At 39.4% G+C, this 18,371-nt stretch overlaps 1 long non-coding RNA gene across 1 annotated transcript in view; it reads right to left on the bottom strand.

Moving 5' to 3' along the window:
* The window catches only part of LOC128851516 (uncharacterized), a 143,907-nt gene that overhangs the window by 87,021 nt on the left and 38,515 nt on the right, over positions 1 to 18,371 (bottom strand). The window contains exon 3 of the long non-coding RNA XR_008448885.1: positions 9,315 to 9,367. This is a non-coding gene — a long non-coding RNA (uncharacterized LOC128851516). The remainder of the gene's footprint in view (positions 1 to 9,314; positions 9,368 to 18,371) is intronic.

Below are 18,371 nucleotides of genomic sequence, written 5' to 3' on the forward strand. Positions count from 1 at the left end.
ACAGAGTGCAGATCACTGCTGCCAACCAAGGAAAACAGAAAGGCATCAAAGTACATCTCCCACTCCTCTGCAACTTTATTTAACCTTTGCTTTTGGGAGGCAGTTGTTGACCCAGCCTGAGTTGTTCACTCAGCCTGAGGTGTTCAGCCTTGGAAGGAAGAAGTGGATGGATTGGCAGGAACACACTTCATTACTCTCCTTTTCCATGCAGGCAGTGCATAGGACTGGATTAATGCAGAAAGTTGTTTTATGGAGTATGAGAATCAGGTGTTTTGTCCACCTTTCTGTACGCAGGAGTAAAATGTAAGGCTTTGAGTATATGACTATCCAGAATGCCTGGGTACTCTAACAGGAGGTAATACTCTCAGGGCTCAGGCACTTTATCCAATGAGTGGATAAAGTATGTTATATACATTGAAATGGTTTTGACAGGAGAGAGTAAGAGCTGCCATATGGGAAAATAATGAGAGCATTTTATGGAGATGTAGAAATCTTGAGTTCAGAACCATTCAGCAGATCACAGAACTGCAATGTCATCTTTCCACAGCACTTGAGGGGGAAATCTTTCTTCCTGATTACTATCTCATCCCAAGGCCACCATTTGGGAAATTATTTTTACACTGACCAAGTTGTTTAGCAAATACAGACAAAGCATATTCCTTAAAAAGCGATTAAATTTATATTAAGGTTCTGAAACAACTGTGGGACGCTACATAAAAAGCCCCATTTCATTTTCCCTCAAAAAGCATCTTTAATCTAAATAGTATTTTTAAATTAAAATGCATGGGTCTTGCCATATCTTTCCATTCATCATATTTCAGTGATCGGATTTATGAAAAAGAACCACCCAGAACAAAGGCATCAATAACTGAAACTTTGTTTCTTATAATTATGGGCTTGCATGTTGGTTATATTGAATACTTGTGGTTTGTTTATTTGAAGCAGGCCAGGCCATTTCATGCCATGCTGCAAATTACCTGATTATTCCAGCAACTTAAGAAAGAGGTTCTCTAAATAAAGCTTATTTCCATTCTTTCATTATGGAAAATAGCTAGTAAAACCATTACTGAACAGATCTGTCCTAGCTCTTTTTCTAATCCATTTAATTTTCCTTGGAATTGCTTTCTCTAGCCCTTTCTGCACTATGAATATAGGGAGGGAAAAAGTGCTGAAGTTTTTACTTTTTTTCTCTCCCCCAAAATAAATGCCTCTAATAAGATGACTGCTCCCCTGTGCCTGAGAATGCAAGTTCTTCCCTTCAGGAGTTGTTGTGAGTAGGAATTCTTCGTATGCTCCTTAAGAATTAGGGTAGTTTATCTGCTAAAAGGACATGGCTTGCTTCCTCACTTCAAGCCTGGCTAGTTATTATTGCTAGTGGGTGGTAAAACCAAGATGGGTTTTTATTTCTGTATAATTCACCTCACTCCTTCAACACCTCTACTCCAGACCATTGCAAGAGTCAGAGAAAAGACCAAAAGATTTTTTTCACAAAAAAAAAAGGTATCCATAGACTACACAGCAAACGCCATAATATTCTGTTACATAACCTCAACATATCCTGTTGTAACCACTTCTACCTATCCTGTCAAGCAGAGAAAACACTCCTAGCTCTAAAAGTATTATACAGAAAGGGAAGTGGGTAAAAGAGAAATAGTATGCAAAAATAATTATTTGGATAAATCGAAAAGAAAATCAATTTTTCAGTCATTTTTCATTTCTGTATCTTACCCTACCCTATTCCTCACTGCACTGATTGTGCTGTTGCTTAAGAAAGTACCTGCTTAATACTTTACGCTAATTTCATACTCACTTTACCCTCATCAGCCTTTAACCTGTGTAGACTTAACTAGGACACATTTTAATTACAGTCTCTCTGAGGAAATCACAGTTATTTTTCAGTTGTGCAGATGGAGATTTCCATAATCAGAAGAAATTCCTCAGGCACGTTTCCTCAATATTAGCGTCTACTAACCTCAAAAAAACCCCACCAACCCTCTGTGCTTCTTCCTTAAACGCTCCTCATTCTTGCCGACCTGACATCAGGTTGCTCCATAGATCCTACCCACCTCATTTGTCATAGTTGGCTCAGGTCACCCAAGGGGATCCAAGAAAACATGTAACTGTGCAAGCTCACAAACTGCTTAAAGAAGCAGTCCTGCACTATGTACCCTTTCTTAATTTGTGCACAATTATTATCTTAATCGATGTCTCAGTAATTAAAATCCCACATGATCAATTTTCTGGCCTACCTACAGGCCTCTCTAAAAAGCATTTCCCAGTCCCCCAACTCTAAATTGATGTTGGCTGTTTCAAGAATCACCAAGCTCCCTTCTCTGCTTTCAAGTGCTGCAGAGACTTTCCTTGTCCATGTCAGCTAATACATTTTCTAAGCCTTCTTGTTACAAATTTAATAATATCATCCACCAATATTGTCAAGTCCCTGCTTGATTCTGCTTACTCTTCACTAAACATAGTATTAAGTTCCCACTCATTTTCATTGCTCAGTTTTGCTTCTGTTATTACAGGTAATAATAGAACTATTATCTCTGAAACGATTCTACCTACAGTCAATAATCTTAATCTCAAATCCTACTTACCCCAAAATCTATGAAGCAACATCCATTTTAAAAACACAGGATAAGCGACTAGTGCTTACTCTTGAGTAAATATTCACACATGAATATAGTGCCGCAACCACACTGCTGAATACAGAGTCATTCATGTAATATTTGAACTGCACCAAAGTCCTTGCATCTAATCATCAGAAATGACATTATGTCTCTAAAAAGTAATGTAAGGGACCAAGTGAAAGATGACTTCAAGTTTACCAGCTGGAGAACATGGGCAGCCCAAGCAGCATAAGCAGTTGTCATGATCAGAGTACCTGGAGTTTGCCTTTATTTAAATGTATAAACATTTTTGTCGTTTGAAGATACTGGGGACTTTGTCTAATCTCCTCCTATCTCTCCATTTCTTCCTCCCGAAAGAGAGTAGGAGGTGAGAAGTACCGAGCTGTACCCACTAGGCCACAAAGCTCTTTTAAAATGACTGCAGCTCTTCAATAATCCAATCATTTGAACCAAGTGCTGTGTTAAGTGTCACAAATTCACTTTATCCTGTTACAGCAATTGTGAAAACTGAAAATTTCTGAGTATATTTAGATTTCCATTTTCCTAAGCTGGTTGGGTTGGTTTGGGTGGGTGGGTTTTTTTTCATCTGAGACTTGTACAGGGCAAAGAAATATTCCATGATATGTGTTTGCACTGTGCCCCATGCAATAGGTTTCTCTAGGTGCTGAAGAAATAAAATAGAAATAAGCTAACCGTTATTTCAGGCTTCTGCTTCTGAATGTATCACAACTACCAGCAACTGAACACATTCAACATCAGCAAACAAAAATGTGTATTTCCCTTCTTCTCATTTTCTAAGCAAAAGTTCTGAACTTCCTTTCAAATATCTCTGATTTTTTTAATTTAATTATTAATATTTAAAGCTGCAGAAGAACTCCTCCTACTCCTCCCAGCTGTCATGCCAACAGCCTCAGTCTCAGAGTGAAAGTTACATTTTCAGGATGCCCTTGTTCAGAGGCTCAAACTCTGGTGAAGGGCTTCTGATCTGATTGAAGTCAAATGGCAAAACTCTCTGAATTCAGTGATCCAGGACCAAGTTTCAATCATTCTCCCAGAATACTAAACAGTACTTCCCCCATTCCAACACAGTGCTCTTGCACTTAGGAAGTTAGAGTCTCAGCAGGTAAAAATTAACCATCACAGCTTTATGGACTGTTGTGGACCGGGCCTGAAGGCAGTGTCATCCCTCTTTCAAAACAAGCAAACAAACATACAAGCAAATGAAATAATAGATCATTCACTCTCTAATTAAGGGACCACATTCCTAATCAGATTTTCCCATGAAGATGCTTCAATGCACCCCTGCACACTGCAGGGAGAAAGCCAGCAGCTGGAGTACCTGCTGTTGAGATTTTCCAAAGGTTTCTCAGAGAATTAGGTGCTGACATGGAGCTGCAAGAGGATTTCTGCCAATTAATTCAACAGACCACCAATTTTCAACACTATTTGTACGTTAGCTAAGTCTGCATTAAGAAATATGACATCACCACAGAGCTATATCCGTTTCCCTGAAAAACTAACAAAGCACAGTTATGATAATTTGTGATTAAAACCACAGACCATTGTATTCTTCACATTCCTGGATGCAAAGAATTTCCTTGTGAAATGTCACAGTTGGGAAGTCTTTTCCCCACCAATACATAGCTGTGAGACACCTGTGCTAAGCACTAGACAAGCAGACCAATATACAGAACATCACATTTCCCACCCAGTACACTCCACTCCACACAAATCTTTCACTCATTAATCTACACCTTACTCTGCTTTCTGTTCCCTGTCCTTATATTCAAGAACGAGATCACACAGCAGAGCTTCTCCCCCTTATGAAAAGTTATTCACTCGCATGTGTATCCCCTCCTGTTTGCTATTTGTACCAGCAGCTCTTCTGGCACTCTTCAACTTCTCAGCTCAGATTGAAGTTCGGGTACTTCTCACTTGAGCCTGAACACATCCCACAAATGAAACTCTGCTGATCTTCCTGTTCCACCACACCTACTCAGCTTACAGCTTGCACTGGAGCCATGTGAATATAAGCCTTATTCAGCTGCTGTAAATAGGCCTCTTTACTTCCAAAGGCAGAGCACTATGCAACTGTCCCACTGATAAGCAGTGTTATTTAGAAGTAACTAGAAAAAATATAAACTCCCATGTAATGAACCTGTTGGATCATTCATTACTAGTTCTGCTAGGGAGTGAAGCGTTCAGTCAATGGACAACCAACAGGCTAGTTCAGCATTCACTTATGGAAGTTATTCTGTAACAGCCAGGAAATCACATACACAGACAACAGTAAAATAGCCAGTTTCAAGCTTCAGAAATGTGGTTAAATAGCCAGTGTCCTAAAGACCATTACATTTAAGTGAGTATTTTGCTTCCAAAAGATCTACTAAAATTTCCTGTGTGTTTGTGGTGTTCATCCCCTGTCCACCTCAGTTCCCAGAATAAAAGCCTATGTAACAGGTTTTGGATGACCTATAGGACTGGCCTCCGCTCTTGTTGCACAAGGGCCCTGTTCCCAACACACATGGTAGAACACACAGCAGCACTGAGGCTGAGGTCAGCTACTGGAGCGAAAATTTGTCCCAGCAACTATCTGCAACCATAGAAGGGCTCTTCCATCTACCCTCTATTAGCATTTTGTGAAGTGTAAATGCTAAAAGGTCCTGACTTCAGCTGTAAGGTTAAAAGTAGACTGTCTAAGAGAAGGAACTGATTGTTTGCAGTCCCCATCCTTTCCGACTCATCATTACTGCCTTGTCTCTGTAGTTCACTGTCGGGTTAAGGTAGTACTAAAAAGCGAGTTACTACATTTTAAATGCGAAATGTAAAAGAGGAACAGCTGCTTTTGACACAATGAAAGGTGGCTTGGAACACACACTAGTACAAGAGAGCAGAAACAAAGGGTGGAAAGGTGTCTCAGACCATTCCTCCATCCAGACCTCTACACAAGGATGAGATCAAGAGAGTATGTTCATCAAAATTTTGAGTGCAGCTGAGTCTATCACACATTAAATGCCACAAATACTTCCCCCCCTCCTGACTTTCTAAACAGGTAGTAATGTAGAAAACCCTTCTAATAAAAGGCTCACTTCTGTCAGAGTAGGTTTTCCTAAGTCTAGATAGCAATAATTCAGGTGTGTGAACCTAATTTACAAATCAAATTCCTTTATTTCTACCACAGATGAAAAAACATCTGACAGCAGTGCCTCCTGTTAAGGTATCATCACTTTTCTTATCTTTAGCAACTTCTAGCATGGAGTAGTGAGATGCACATTTGCTTGAACAAATCCCTCAAGCAGAATATTGTTTGGACCAGCTCATTTCTCTCATGATTAGAGATGGGTGGTGCCACCAGTGTTACATTATTAACAGAGCACTGCTTTGGCATTAAAGGGAAACGGGGTTTTATGAGAATGCCATAATATTTCAGAAGAGAAAGAATGATCAAGCTTTTAATATCCATAAAAAAATGACTCTTTTTTCCTAATCTTTTTCTTTTTCAGCTGGCAATAAGTCTGTGCAGTCAAGTTCAGAGAGGTTGTATTTATATCTTGATTTAAAAATATATTAAAAAATAGCCAAAATATCAGAGGAATTCAAGGCAGAGAAACACCTTGCAATTATTTGGTTTGGAGGCATTAAGTATGCTGACATGGCATTTCCCAATTCTTTAGCCTTTTACTTCTGAAAGTCATTGTGGATTTCAAGTGTTTCCATTTAAAGGCAAAAGATACTGCTACAGAAAAACAAACAGGTACTTACCAGTGCAAGACAAGTTTCTCCTCACAAGACTCTGATTTCTATTCCAGTGTTGTATTAGTAGACTTGCCTCCAGAGTAATCACGAAGGACTTAAAACCCCACAAACTGGTTTGAAAATTTTGTCTAAAGTAGCCCATACAAGTAATTTGCATATTCCCAGTAAAGAAGGATTTTTGTTTTGCTAAGCTAGAAATAAAATTTGACTATAGGAGAAATTCAGACTTTTACCACTCCAATCAGACTTAAAACTGTTTGGAAGGATCCCAATTCTGCCGCATAGGGTCAAGATTCTTGACATTCAGGTCAGATCGTGTCTTGACCACTGAGCAAAGCTTGGTTCTCCATCCTTGCTATAGCACACACTTGGAGAACAAAATTCTGCTTCCTGTGTTTAAAGCTACCTTAGTTTTGGAGGAATGCCTATCAACAGCAGTTCAGCTCCCGAGATGATGAAATTGCTTTCTTTCACATTGATGTTGTCTCACTGTTTGCTTGGATTCAGACAGATAGTTTTGTCATCAACTGGCATAAAAATGGTGATTCCTCTCAGCAGAAACTATGGTTTGATTCCTTGTTTGTACAGCTCCTCATAAAATAGTCATGGTCTCCAGCTGGAGACCACAACATGTCATGCAACAAATGCATAGGTCCAATCTACATTTCTTCCCCATATACCACTCAGATGTGCTATCTGTTTCTTGCAAAAGAGGAAAAAATTTCATCCCTAAAGGAGTTCAGTCTTACCATAGATTTTCCACAGTTTGAAAAATATAAAAGACAGGTGGTTAGAGGAGGTGGTGGTATTTTGAGTAAGTATGAGAAAAATTGTTTAGAATAAAGAGCATTATTCTATAGGACATTACTAGTCTCTACCAGATCTGGCTGGCATGGACTTAATTTTCCTCATAGCAGCCTGTATGGTCCTGTGGTTTGGATTTGTGGCTATATCAGTGTTGATAATACACTAGTGTTTTAGATACTGCTCAAAAGTGCTCGCACAGCATCAAGATCTCTCTTTCCTATTCTGGCCTCCCCAGCAAGCAGGTTAGGAGTGGGCAAAAGGTTCAGAGGGGATGCAGCCAGGAGAGCTGACCCAGACTGTCCAATGGGATGCTCCATATCACACAATGACATTCTTAGCTGTTTTCCCAAGTTGCTATTATTTGGAGACCAGATAGGTCTGCGGGTGGTGACTGCTTCTGCAACACTCATTTATTTCTACTTCCCGCGCACACACACACACACACACACTTTTCAAACTGGTTTTATTTTGACCCATGAGGTTTTCTTCTACCGACCTTTGCCTATCCAGTTCTCTGCCCCATCCTACTGTAGGGGAGATGGGGGGAGGGGGACTGGTAAGACAGTGCCTGGGGACTTATTTGTCGGATGGTGTCAGTCCACAGTCCTTTTTGGCACCCAACATGGATCTTGAGATAATGGCTTGATCAGAATGTGCTAGACTGAAATTACAGTTGTTGTATCTGTTTAGCTGCTGCTTGACAAGTTGCTAGTTGCTGTTGCTGGTCAGTGTTGATGTTCTTGTCCTTGACTTTGATTTGTTTGTTCCCTGACCTGCTCCTTTTCCTGGTGTACACCTGTTTTCAGCACTCATTAATGGCTGCTTTTCGCTTTTGCAGTGTGACCAATGCTACATGGAGCAAGTAGGTAGGATTGATCATGTAATGGGTTCAACTGAGGAACCTCAACCACACAGAAATCCCAGAAGAGATAATGGACTGATCAGAAGACAGATACTTTTGAGCACTGACCAAGGAGGTGACTCATGCCAAACAAGTACTACTGTATGATAAGTTGCCAGAAAACAGAGATCAGTATGCTCTCTTTACTCATGTGTCAAATTATATTTTGGAAAGCCATCAGAAGTGGAAAACTGCTCTGTAGAGTCCCACATGACACGACTCAAAAACTGTTTAAGAAAAATGCAGATCAATTCGGATTGCAGAAGTGAATGACACCTAGTTGGCTCCAGATATTGCTGAATGAGAAAAGTAGCCAGTACTCTACCTCTGTACTAACTCCCAGGTGGTGGCAAATGGCTGTGGGAGTAGCTACAGCAATAGAAACAGATCAACAGGGAGCATAGTGGTAAATGGAGAATCTAGGCTGCTATACTGTGGCAAGACATTACTGCCAAAGTGGAGGACCATATTGTAAAGGTAGATGATGGAGATTCTCACATGCTCAAGAACTGTGAACTGTGCCAATGAAGAATGTCAAAAACGTAAGCAGGTAAATGAGGCTGCTAGTAATGAAGATGACATTTTCACAATTTGAAAAATAAAAGGCAAGAAGACAATGAAGATTATGTTCTTTTGAGAACAGATGTGAACAAGTATTTAAGATAAAGAATAGCTATTCTACAAGCACTGCTGGTCATGTGCTAGTCATCTAGAAAAAGCATAACAGGGAGTATCTATAATTTTTTGCAGTATGGAAGCAGGGAGTTAAAAAAGCACTGCTTACAGCAACTGCCTGAACTGTTCCTCTCAAACAGAAAGAAAGAAAGAAAGAAAGAAAGAAAGAAAGAAAGAAAGAAAGAAAGAAAGAAAGAAAGATCACATCGCACCCTCATGCAGGAATGCATTGAGAATTGGAGTCTTTTGGGAGTCAGGTGCTATATCTATTCTGAATTAAGAGCAACTGAGGCATTAGAAGAGCCAGCCCAGGGACAATTGCTGCTAAGGACCAGGCTGTTTAATTCTCAGCCTTGTCTCTGACAAACCTTTGCAGTTTACCTAGAGGAGGCCTTGAAGTAAGCACACTCAAGCTCTTCTCCTCAAGAACACTTCAGAAAACCCTATGCTGAGCAAACAATTGCACATGATCAATATGAATGTTAGATGAATGGGGACTTGAAAATTCAGACTCTCCCAGTACAGTTAATGTCAGCAACACATACCTGGCAGGCCGAGTTCTGTGTTTAATACTGAAGCTCCCAGTTTAAAGGCAAGTCTGAAAATAAATAATTTTAATAATAATAAATAATTTTATCCAATTAGATAGTAAAGATCAAATCAGTTATCATCTAATATTAAATTTTTATATTCCTATATACACAGTGTTAATTTGTTAGCTATTTATCAGACTGCTCACACAGTGGAGAATTTTTACTCTTTTTTTCCCCCTACTTCCATATGTAGCCTATTAACTAAAAGTACTATTTGAGGTTCTTCCCTGATTAGGTGAGGCTAGGGGTTTTTGACCCAAAGCATGATTAACAGTAGGAGAAAAAAAGCAAACACATTCTATTGTGCTCTTTCCTCCATATGGCAGCATAGAGGACTTGCCTCCCCAGAGACAATTTTATTCTCAGGCAAGAATAATCCCTTAAATCAGGAGTTAATGCATTAATAGAAGCTTATCTGAATTGCTCTATCAATTTTTTTTGGAATTAAATGATGATGAATAAAGTTTTAGAGATCAACATACCTCAAACTAAGAACGTGCTAAGTATTTAGAAATAATTCCTGCCAGTACTGAAGAGATGTTGCTGTAGACAAGATGCAATTTCCTTCAGAAACACTGTAAATGGATGGAGGAAGTGTTCTGAATTCTGGAATTGCAAGGGGCATATTAGTAGCTGGCCTTTAGGTACATGAACTTCACCTGCATATTAATCTCTGAAAATAGCCTAAAAGAAAATGACTTCAAAAGAAAAAAAAAAAAGTGACTCACAACACCTACTTTTCAAAATTATTTAAGCATTCATTTGCAAATTGCCTTTCAATGAGGGCATTTCTATCTTATGTTTTGTATATTGTAATGCTCTACTATTTATTTTTTCTAAAAATATCCATTACTGCTGCAGAGACAATCGAACTAACACAGTGTAAATAGTCACACATATTAGAGAGTTCAATTTCAGTTAGTCACTTACAGGTGTAGGTAGTTCTGCATTTGGTATATTTGAATCAACTACTAATCTACAAAGCCATTACTGCTGCTGGTGGTAATAGAGAAAAAGTAATCCACCAGTCTGAACCTCAGATGCCAGGATACAGTTACAAGGCTAATCAATATTTTAAATTGTATTTGCACATTGATTTTGCCTGAGTAGTACATAGAGTCAATATAGAAATTATTGTGATAATGCACAGGCCTTCAAAATCAGGCTTTTTGCATCTACTTCGTATGCTGGAATTGTTTTAAAGTTCTTTAGTGTATCACCAGAAGTTTACACAGAAAACAAAACAATCAACACTTTCCCTCCCCCTACCTGTTCCTTGTTCTTTAGCTACAGTTCCCAAAATACAACATTTTTTGCCATCTCTGCAAATTCAGGTAAGTAGCACCAATACACAGGGAAAAAGGCAACACACACTGCATATACAGCTATTGTTAAATAAATAACGTGCATTGTTCATTTCAGCTTCATTCAAACACAGAACATCTCACTGGCCCTTGCAAATGGAAATGAACAAAAATGAAAGGGATTTTTTCCTTTATAACAGTTTTTGGGTTTCTGCCAGCATGCAGGCTCCAGAAGTAAATGTATGTCATAAAAATTTTACTTCACTTTTTTTTTTTTCACTTCAGATTATCTACAGTTATTCTCTCTATATAAATATGACCTGTGTTTCATACCATGTAACTTCTGAGATACAATGATTGCTATTAATGATAAAGACAAAAAGAAGCTACCTCTTATGGAAGCTCTGCAAGGCAACTCGCTTTCCTGTAAGAGATATCTATGTGGAAACTGGTGTTGAAGCACACAAACTAAACCTTTTGCTATGATTTGCCTTTAGCAAAGGCATCTGGCTGTAGAGATATCCAAAGCTGATTACATTCAGTTCGGTCATAACCAAAGTTGGATAAGTTCTCTTTTCACTATTATCTGTCTGATTTAGTTTGCAAAAAAAAAAGAAACCAGTGATCCTTTGTCAGATTCTGACCAGTGATTCTGGGTCAGAGGATGTTATTGCTGTAAAGAAGCATACTGCATTACAAAATGTAACATATATGCAAGTCCATCTACTGTTTAGAGAAATCCCATCTTTGTAAATTAGGACAACAACTGAAAAAAGGAAGAGTGGGTACACTCAAATGGGGAGCCCAGAAGATGTTGTTAAACTGTCAGCCCAGACCTCAGAGAGCTAGGTTTAAGCCTATACTTCACCACAAGCTCCTGTATGGGATGCAATGCACTCCGCCTTGCAAAAGAGAAACAAGTGAAAAGAAACATTTTAAAACTTCAGCTGGCATTCCGAGAAGTACTATTCTCCCTTTCTCTGGTCCCCTTCCACAGTTCTGCATAATCCAGTGGCTAGAATGCTCAGCCTGGAGCAGGGAAATTGGGAGTGCAGTTCTTATCCATAAAAATGTTTCTGTAGACTGTGTTAACCACAACAGAGAGAAATTGCAATCCACACCTAATCAATTAGCTAGTGTTGCACTCCCTCTTTTCCACTCTCCCCAACAATGGAGCATTTTCAATAGGAGAAACATACAGTTCCCCACAGTCAAATAATTTGTATTTTCATAGTAAAGTCATTCTCCGGGGTGATAAGGTTTTCAATTGTCTCCATCAAAGAGGTTAAATCCCTCTCTTGCTTCCTGCAAACACTGAACTGTCAAAACGAGAAGACAATTCTTTCAGCACCACCACTTCCTCTCTTTTTTTTTTTTTTTCTGTCCTCTTCCAGAAGCAGTGTAAGTGAGAAGCAGGAGCTACACAAATTTGGCGGAGGAAGGACAGAACACAAGATTTGAGGGAAGCTCCAGGCAACAAACATCCCAACTCTTGAAAGTCTGTCAGAGATTTCAGGCACAACAATTGTCCCTGTGTTTCTTGTTGCTACCTGCGAGCAGCTTACTTCTGCAAATGCTGAGGGGTTTTTGATCCCAATAGAAGGTCCTAACTTATCAATTGTGTTGCACGGGTTATATACAACTAACAGATTTATGGTGGCCATTGTAGGCACTCAACATTTAAAAGCAAGGCAATGCATCATCTTATTTCAAAGCACCTAAATATTCTGCTGGTTCTAATCTTTCTGATTAGAGTTCTAATGTCTACCAATCTTCTCCTACATCCATAGACAATGTCACAATCTGTTATGTGTAACTGTATTAGTGTCATAAATAATATCATTCACAGAAACATATCAAATAGGTACTTAGACACTGTAGTAATGCATGGCACACAAAAATTCTTCATAAGGAGTGAGAATGGAAAACAGGGAAAACTCTACTCCTTCAAGGTTTTATTTAGTACAAAGTTCATTTGTGCTAACAGCCTGACTCGTGTAATTTGAGCAACACTTTAGAGATATTTATTTGTGAAAAGACACTTAGTCAAAACAAAATCAGTACCAGAAACCAGCTTGGTTTGTAGCATGACCTGCTTTTATGCATGGCCAGATTATCTGGAATTTCTCTCTTCTCCTTCCTCTCATCAAGACAACACAGAAAAGGACAATAACAAACTTTGCCCTGTACTCCTGGCCTGCATCTGAACTGTGCTCGTGGTAACTCAAGGGGAGGCTTCAGATCCATCTGCATGAACCATGAGGAAACAGGTCATATGGGCCACATCTTTTCCCTTCTCACATACCTTATGATAGTCTTATGAAGCCAGAGGCGTCAGTTACACAAAAGCATACATCACTGGAATTTTAAGCTGGATTTAAGTCACTCTGCACTGCTGAAGCAGCGCAAAGCTGCCTTTAGAGATTTGTGAATGTAGCTTCTTATTGTTACACCTCAGCTTTCAATTTCCCTCTAGGGAACATACGCTTTCCTTCTATGGTTTCTATTGTTTGGATTATCTTTTGCTATCTATGCCACACTCTTTATTAGCATCTCGCTCTCCCTTTCTCTTATTTAAATTAGCAAATGCATCTCACAGAGCAAGGTGAAGAGAGAAAATTATTCACCATGAGGAGCACAGAAGGAGCACAAGTCCAAGCCTGTGGTTTTCAGGAAGACCTTTTGTGCTCTTTGGCTCCTAAGGAATGAATCCCCATAAGCGCTTGGGCAGGAAGGCTGGCTGGTATTACTTAGTCCCTACTTAAGTCCAATGCCCAAGGGATGCAGGGACCTCATACATATTAGGGAAATCTCTAGCAGTACTTGTTTTTAGTACTTTTAATTCACTCAGCCTAGCAGATGCAGACTAAGGATAAAGTTTTCATTAGCATAAAATGTACAAAGTTCCTTTTTTTTCCTTTTTTTTTTTATTACTCATCCCCCACTCCAAACCCCCAAAATACTCATAATAATTCATCTGCAGTATCATAGCATTAATGATTAATCGGAAAGGACTGCTCTTCCATGTGTACCTGGGGTTGGTCTGCCTGTTTTCAAACCAGTAATGGTGTTAAGATGACAAGGTAGTTTTTACAGAAGCTCTTTAATGTTGACTCAATTTGTACTCATGACTCCTAAAGCAGGTTTTCTTTTTGCCTTATTAATGTTTTCTTCACTCTTAATTTAAGTCAAATGCTAGCTTTTACTTTATGATATTGAGGTGTTTTGATTAGATCCTCAACTGGTATAAATTGGTATAATTCTGTAACTCTACAGGCTTCTCTACGTATACTTACACTATTCATGCCTTTGTGTGTTACACTCCAGACAAAAATAAACTAGTGTACTAGGTTTACCTTATCAGACAAATAAATTGTCAATGTCATGATTTATCCTGACTAGCAGATGTTTTCTAAAAGAAGTTTTCTTTAAAATGAGAGGGTTAAAAATGACCTAATATACTGCAGCAAAATACTGAAGGCAATCAGTAAGACTGTTATTATTCCTTGAGATGGATGGAAATCTGCTATTTTCTACCTTCCCTTCCAATATACCGAAAAATAATGATGTGATTTAAGAACATAAAGCTTGCAGCTCAATTGTGGCAATTTATGTTCCTGTAAACTTGATGTAAGCCTGAGCAGTCCAATTTTTTTACTGCATATTGTAAAGGATGGTGTCTCAAAGGTCACAGCAATTTCCACTATTTTAACTTCCAAATTTTTTTTCAAGTTTTTCACAGGAAAGTGTTGAGATTTACCTCTGACACAATCTACTTCTCTCCAGACTTGACCTGTATTTAAAGAATGGAAGAACTGCTCAATGAATGGTGTTTTTTTCTGGTTGATATGATTGAAATACAAACTTGACATCATAAGGAGGTACAATGTACCCATAAACACATTTTAGTTCCAAACTGGGAATGGTACGCAACCTCTTGCTCTAACCTTTTCTCTCTCTTCGCTGAATGTAATGTTTTCAGATTCTGTTGAGAAGTGTGTCTAATTCATTTTTCCGGCTTAGTGAGACTCGCCCCGAGTCATTTCCTATTTGCTCTCCTGCTGTGAGTGGAGTCACATTCCCAGTGAGAAGTCAGCTCAGTTCCAGTGATTATCTCTGTTGCGTGAGCATGCCGAGACCCGAGCAATGGCCTGAGAGGATGCCTGCTCATGCTGAGAACATAGTTTAACAGTATGTTAATAAATTCACAGGGAATGTGTTATGCAAACAAAGGCACATGGCCCCAAGGCAAATCTCTTTGCCCCCAGAGATGCAAAGAGAGTAATATGTTTTGGAGGAACAAGGGAATAGTACTACGTTTAAGAAGCAGCATCATTGTAAATGAGTCTGGATTTGTAGTGGGCATGAAGACACACCCTCTATCATTTTCTTTTGCCCTTCCTTTGAAGATCGTTAGAGTTAGTATTAAGAGGAGTTATATGGATTAAAGGCAGCTAGGTCTGTTCTTACTTCTCTATGAAATAGTTATCATCACAAAGCAGCATACCTTCAACTGGCTATTAATTAAATTCCACTGAAGTCCTTAAAAGGTAGTAGATTTTAACTTTAAAATTTCACTGTCTGCCTGTGAGAGATCTTCCAATTACACAGTAATATTAAAATGGAGCCTTCAAGTCACTGTGCTTAAAAATCTTTTGTACAATCAGATTTTTTCCTAATCTGAAGTATAACAAAGGATTGGTACTTTCTTAAACACTCTACATCCCACCCCAGAACCAACACCACACTTAGAAACTGGCTCAGGTTCTTCAAACAAGCTAAAAAATCATCATTCTACCCTTTTCTTCATCCCTCCTCATCCCCATGTGAGTTTTACGTTCCAGCCACACAAAAATATATATTTAAGAAAGTATCACATTTAAATATATCACTACAATACAGAAAAAATGGTAATCTTACAGGCAGTATATAGTATATATAAAGAAAATTTGCAGGAGTGGTAAGAAGTATTCGGTCACTAACTGAGGGCTGTTTCAAACTCAGAAAGAAAAAGCATAGAAGGACTCAGTGCTTACACATGCTCTCCTCATTCTTCTGTTTTCATTAACATTTGTATAATTAATTAGAGTCCTCAGGGAAAAAATAACCAACATTTTATACACTCCTTTAATTCTGAAAAGCAATCAAGATCTATAATAGCCTCTCAGTTCTGAAGTTTAATGTAAGCTCATGACTGAAGGAACCATAGTTATATTATTTTCATTTGTTTTACAAAAAAAAAAAAATTGCATGTTAGAAGAAATAATAATATGTGGCTTTTGGGACTAATGGCATTTAAAAAATAACAATTCTACGTCCCACTAGCAAATAACAACTTGTATTTTTCAGTCTAGAACTGTATCAATTACAAGCTAGTCAATTTGTATCAACTAAAATAAAAAAATCCCATAGCATTCTAACATAATTAATAGCTTCATGAAGTAAATAGGGGGGAGGGAGGATGTCTTGCCTTCTGTTTGCTACTTCAATCGCATTCTGGGGGCACAATTCTGCATGGAAATTGTTGTAAATATTCCCATGCATTTCCAGCTCATAGACGCAGCTACAACACACATACTAAAGACAAGTTTTACAACCAAATGTGAGATGCAAGATGCTCTGATACTGATGAAGTTTCTCATCTCTAAAGGTGGGATTAATCTCATCTAATGTGATTGTTCAGAAAAGTAACCTAGGGTCCCTCTACAGCCAACAGAGACGGTTCAGTGACTCCCATGGGGCATTCTTCCTACCTACTTTGGACATCAATATTTGTCTACTAATGGGCTGTATGACACACTCCACTGACTTACAAAGCATGTGCAAATGGGATGCTCAGATTATACATCCAGTTTTCAGACAAATGAAGCTAGCAAACCTAACCTCATGCTGCAGGCTGTCTGCACTGCAGCTAAAGTTGACTGCAAGGTTGGTTTTTTTTCTGCAAGCCTAAACTGGGAACTGACCCAAGCTGGGATACCATGAGTTGAAGCCACTGCAGCAGAGGTTTAACTGTGAGTTGCTTGCCTGGGCACCTCCCTGGAGTGCCTGGCCACACTGCTCGGGGGACTGCAACTAAAGTGCCTGCACTGATCTAACAGCTTAGGAGATTCAGGCTCCCTCCTACCTACTTGAGGGAATGGAGGCATGAGAAGACCCAGCTTAAGGAAGAGATGGGACCCCAGGGGCAAGAATAAAGGAAAGGAAAGCAGGAAGAGGTGAAGAAGGATCTCTTTGGCAGTTCTGACCTATTCAGGTGGTTTGGCTCCACAATCTGAGCAAACCCGAGTGGTCTGCTACCCTGCAAATCCCACTACTAGTATCAAGGCAAGCTGTTTCAAAGGAAAACTCAGGTAAGTCTCACCAAAATGCGATTAGGTAGATACCAAGAAGGCAGGCTTGATCTAGAGCATGGTGCTTTAACCACACCTTTTCTCTGTGTAGTGCTACTGAGTATGCAATTCACAGTTCTGCCTTAGGAATGGGTTGGGGAGAGGACAGCAGGTCAAGCAAGATAAAGCTGTGATGAGCTCCATGTATTTCAATGTGCACAGTATAGCTCTGAGGATGAAAATCGTAATGCTCCATCTCTTGATGATGGAAAGTAAAAGAACTGGACACTGCAGCATTGAGCTAGCTAATTATCAAAGCCCAGTTTATTTAGATTCCTTGGTCTACCAGTAGCTAGGGTCTATGGAAAATAATGGCCTTCCTGAACTTCCTATACAAGAAAGCAATGCGACAGATAGATAAATCTGGATACTTGAGCAAAGTATGTTTGCTGCCTGCAGGGCACAGTGACAAGGAGAAAATTATAGTCTGTATTGGGTTTTGCTGGAACATAAAATGCACAGATTTTATGCCCTCATGCTCCAGTTTACTGTGCTTGACTGACAAGGTGCACAAACGCATTGGTGTCAATTTACACGTCTTTTTGCACAGAGGCTTCCAATGCTGCACGGCACATGTTTCCTATCCAGGCAATTCCCAACCACACCTGCAGTGCTTTAGCTCAGCTAGCAATCACTGACTGAGTGATGCTAAGAGGCTGGTCTATGATCATTCCTTCCCCTTCATTGACACACTGACATTTGCAGCAGTAAACATTACCTAGCATTGTACAAAACCACAAAGCAAAAGGTTAGGTGTACTGCACTGCTGCTGGTACAATTTACATCCAGCCTTTGAAATCTTCCCTCCTACTACTGATTTGAGGTAGAAAACAGAAAATTACTCTGCTGGGTGGACAAAAGCCAAGAGTGTATTATAGGCATCAGGGAACACACTGCATCACACTTACTGTCTTGGCAAAGCAGTAGTTAGTCAAAATATTGATGATGATAATAATAATAACGAACAGAGGAACAACTAACGATTCCCCTTTCACAATTCTGATTGGTAGAGCTCACGTTCCTCCCAGTACAAGCCAGCTGGGCAACTGGGGAGGCATGGCCTCACTGGAGGCTGCATCGCATGCCCTCCCTCAGCATTACTGCTCTGGACCCCACTACTTCTGGCTTCACAACCAGAACTTGAGGTGATAGTGTAGGGCAGTATCTAAAAAGCAGCCAAGGGCAACTTCACCAGTTGCTGGTACTGGGATTCTTACAGTCCCTGAAAGCTCCTTCCCATAGATTTCACCAAGCCTTGGAGAGCCTAAAGCAGGGAACATTATGCGCCGTTATAAGTGTTGGGCCCAACTGCC

This window comes from Cuculus canorus, chromosome 2 (genome assembly GCF_017976375.1).
Source record: "Cuculus canorus isolate bCucCan1 chromosome 2, bCucCan1.pri, whole genome shotgun sequence".
Classification (NCBI taxonomy): Eukaryota; Metazoa; Chordata; class Aves; order Cuculiformes; family Cuculidae; genus Cuculus; species Cuculus canorus.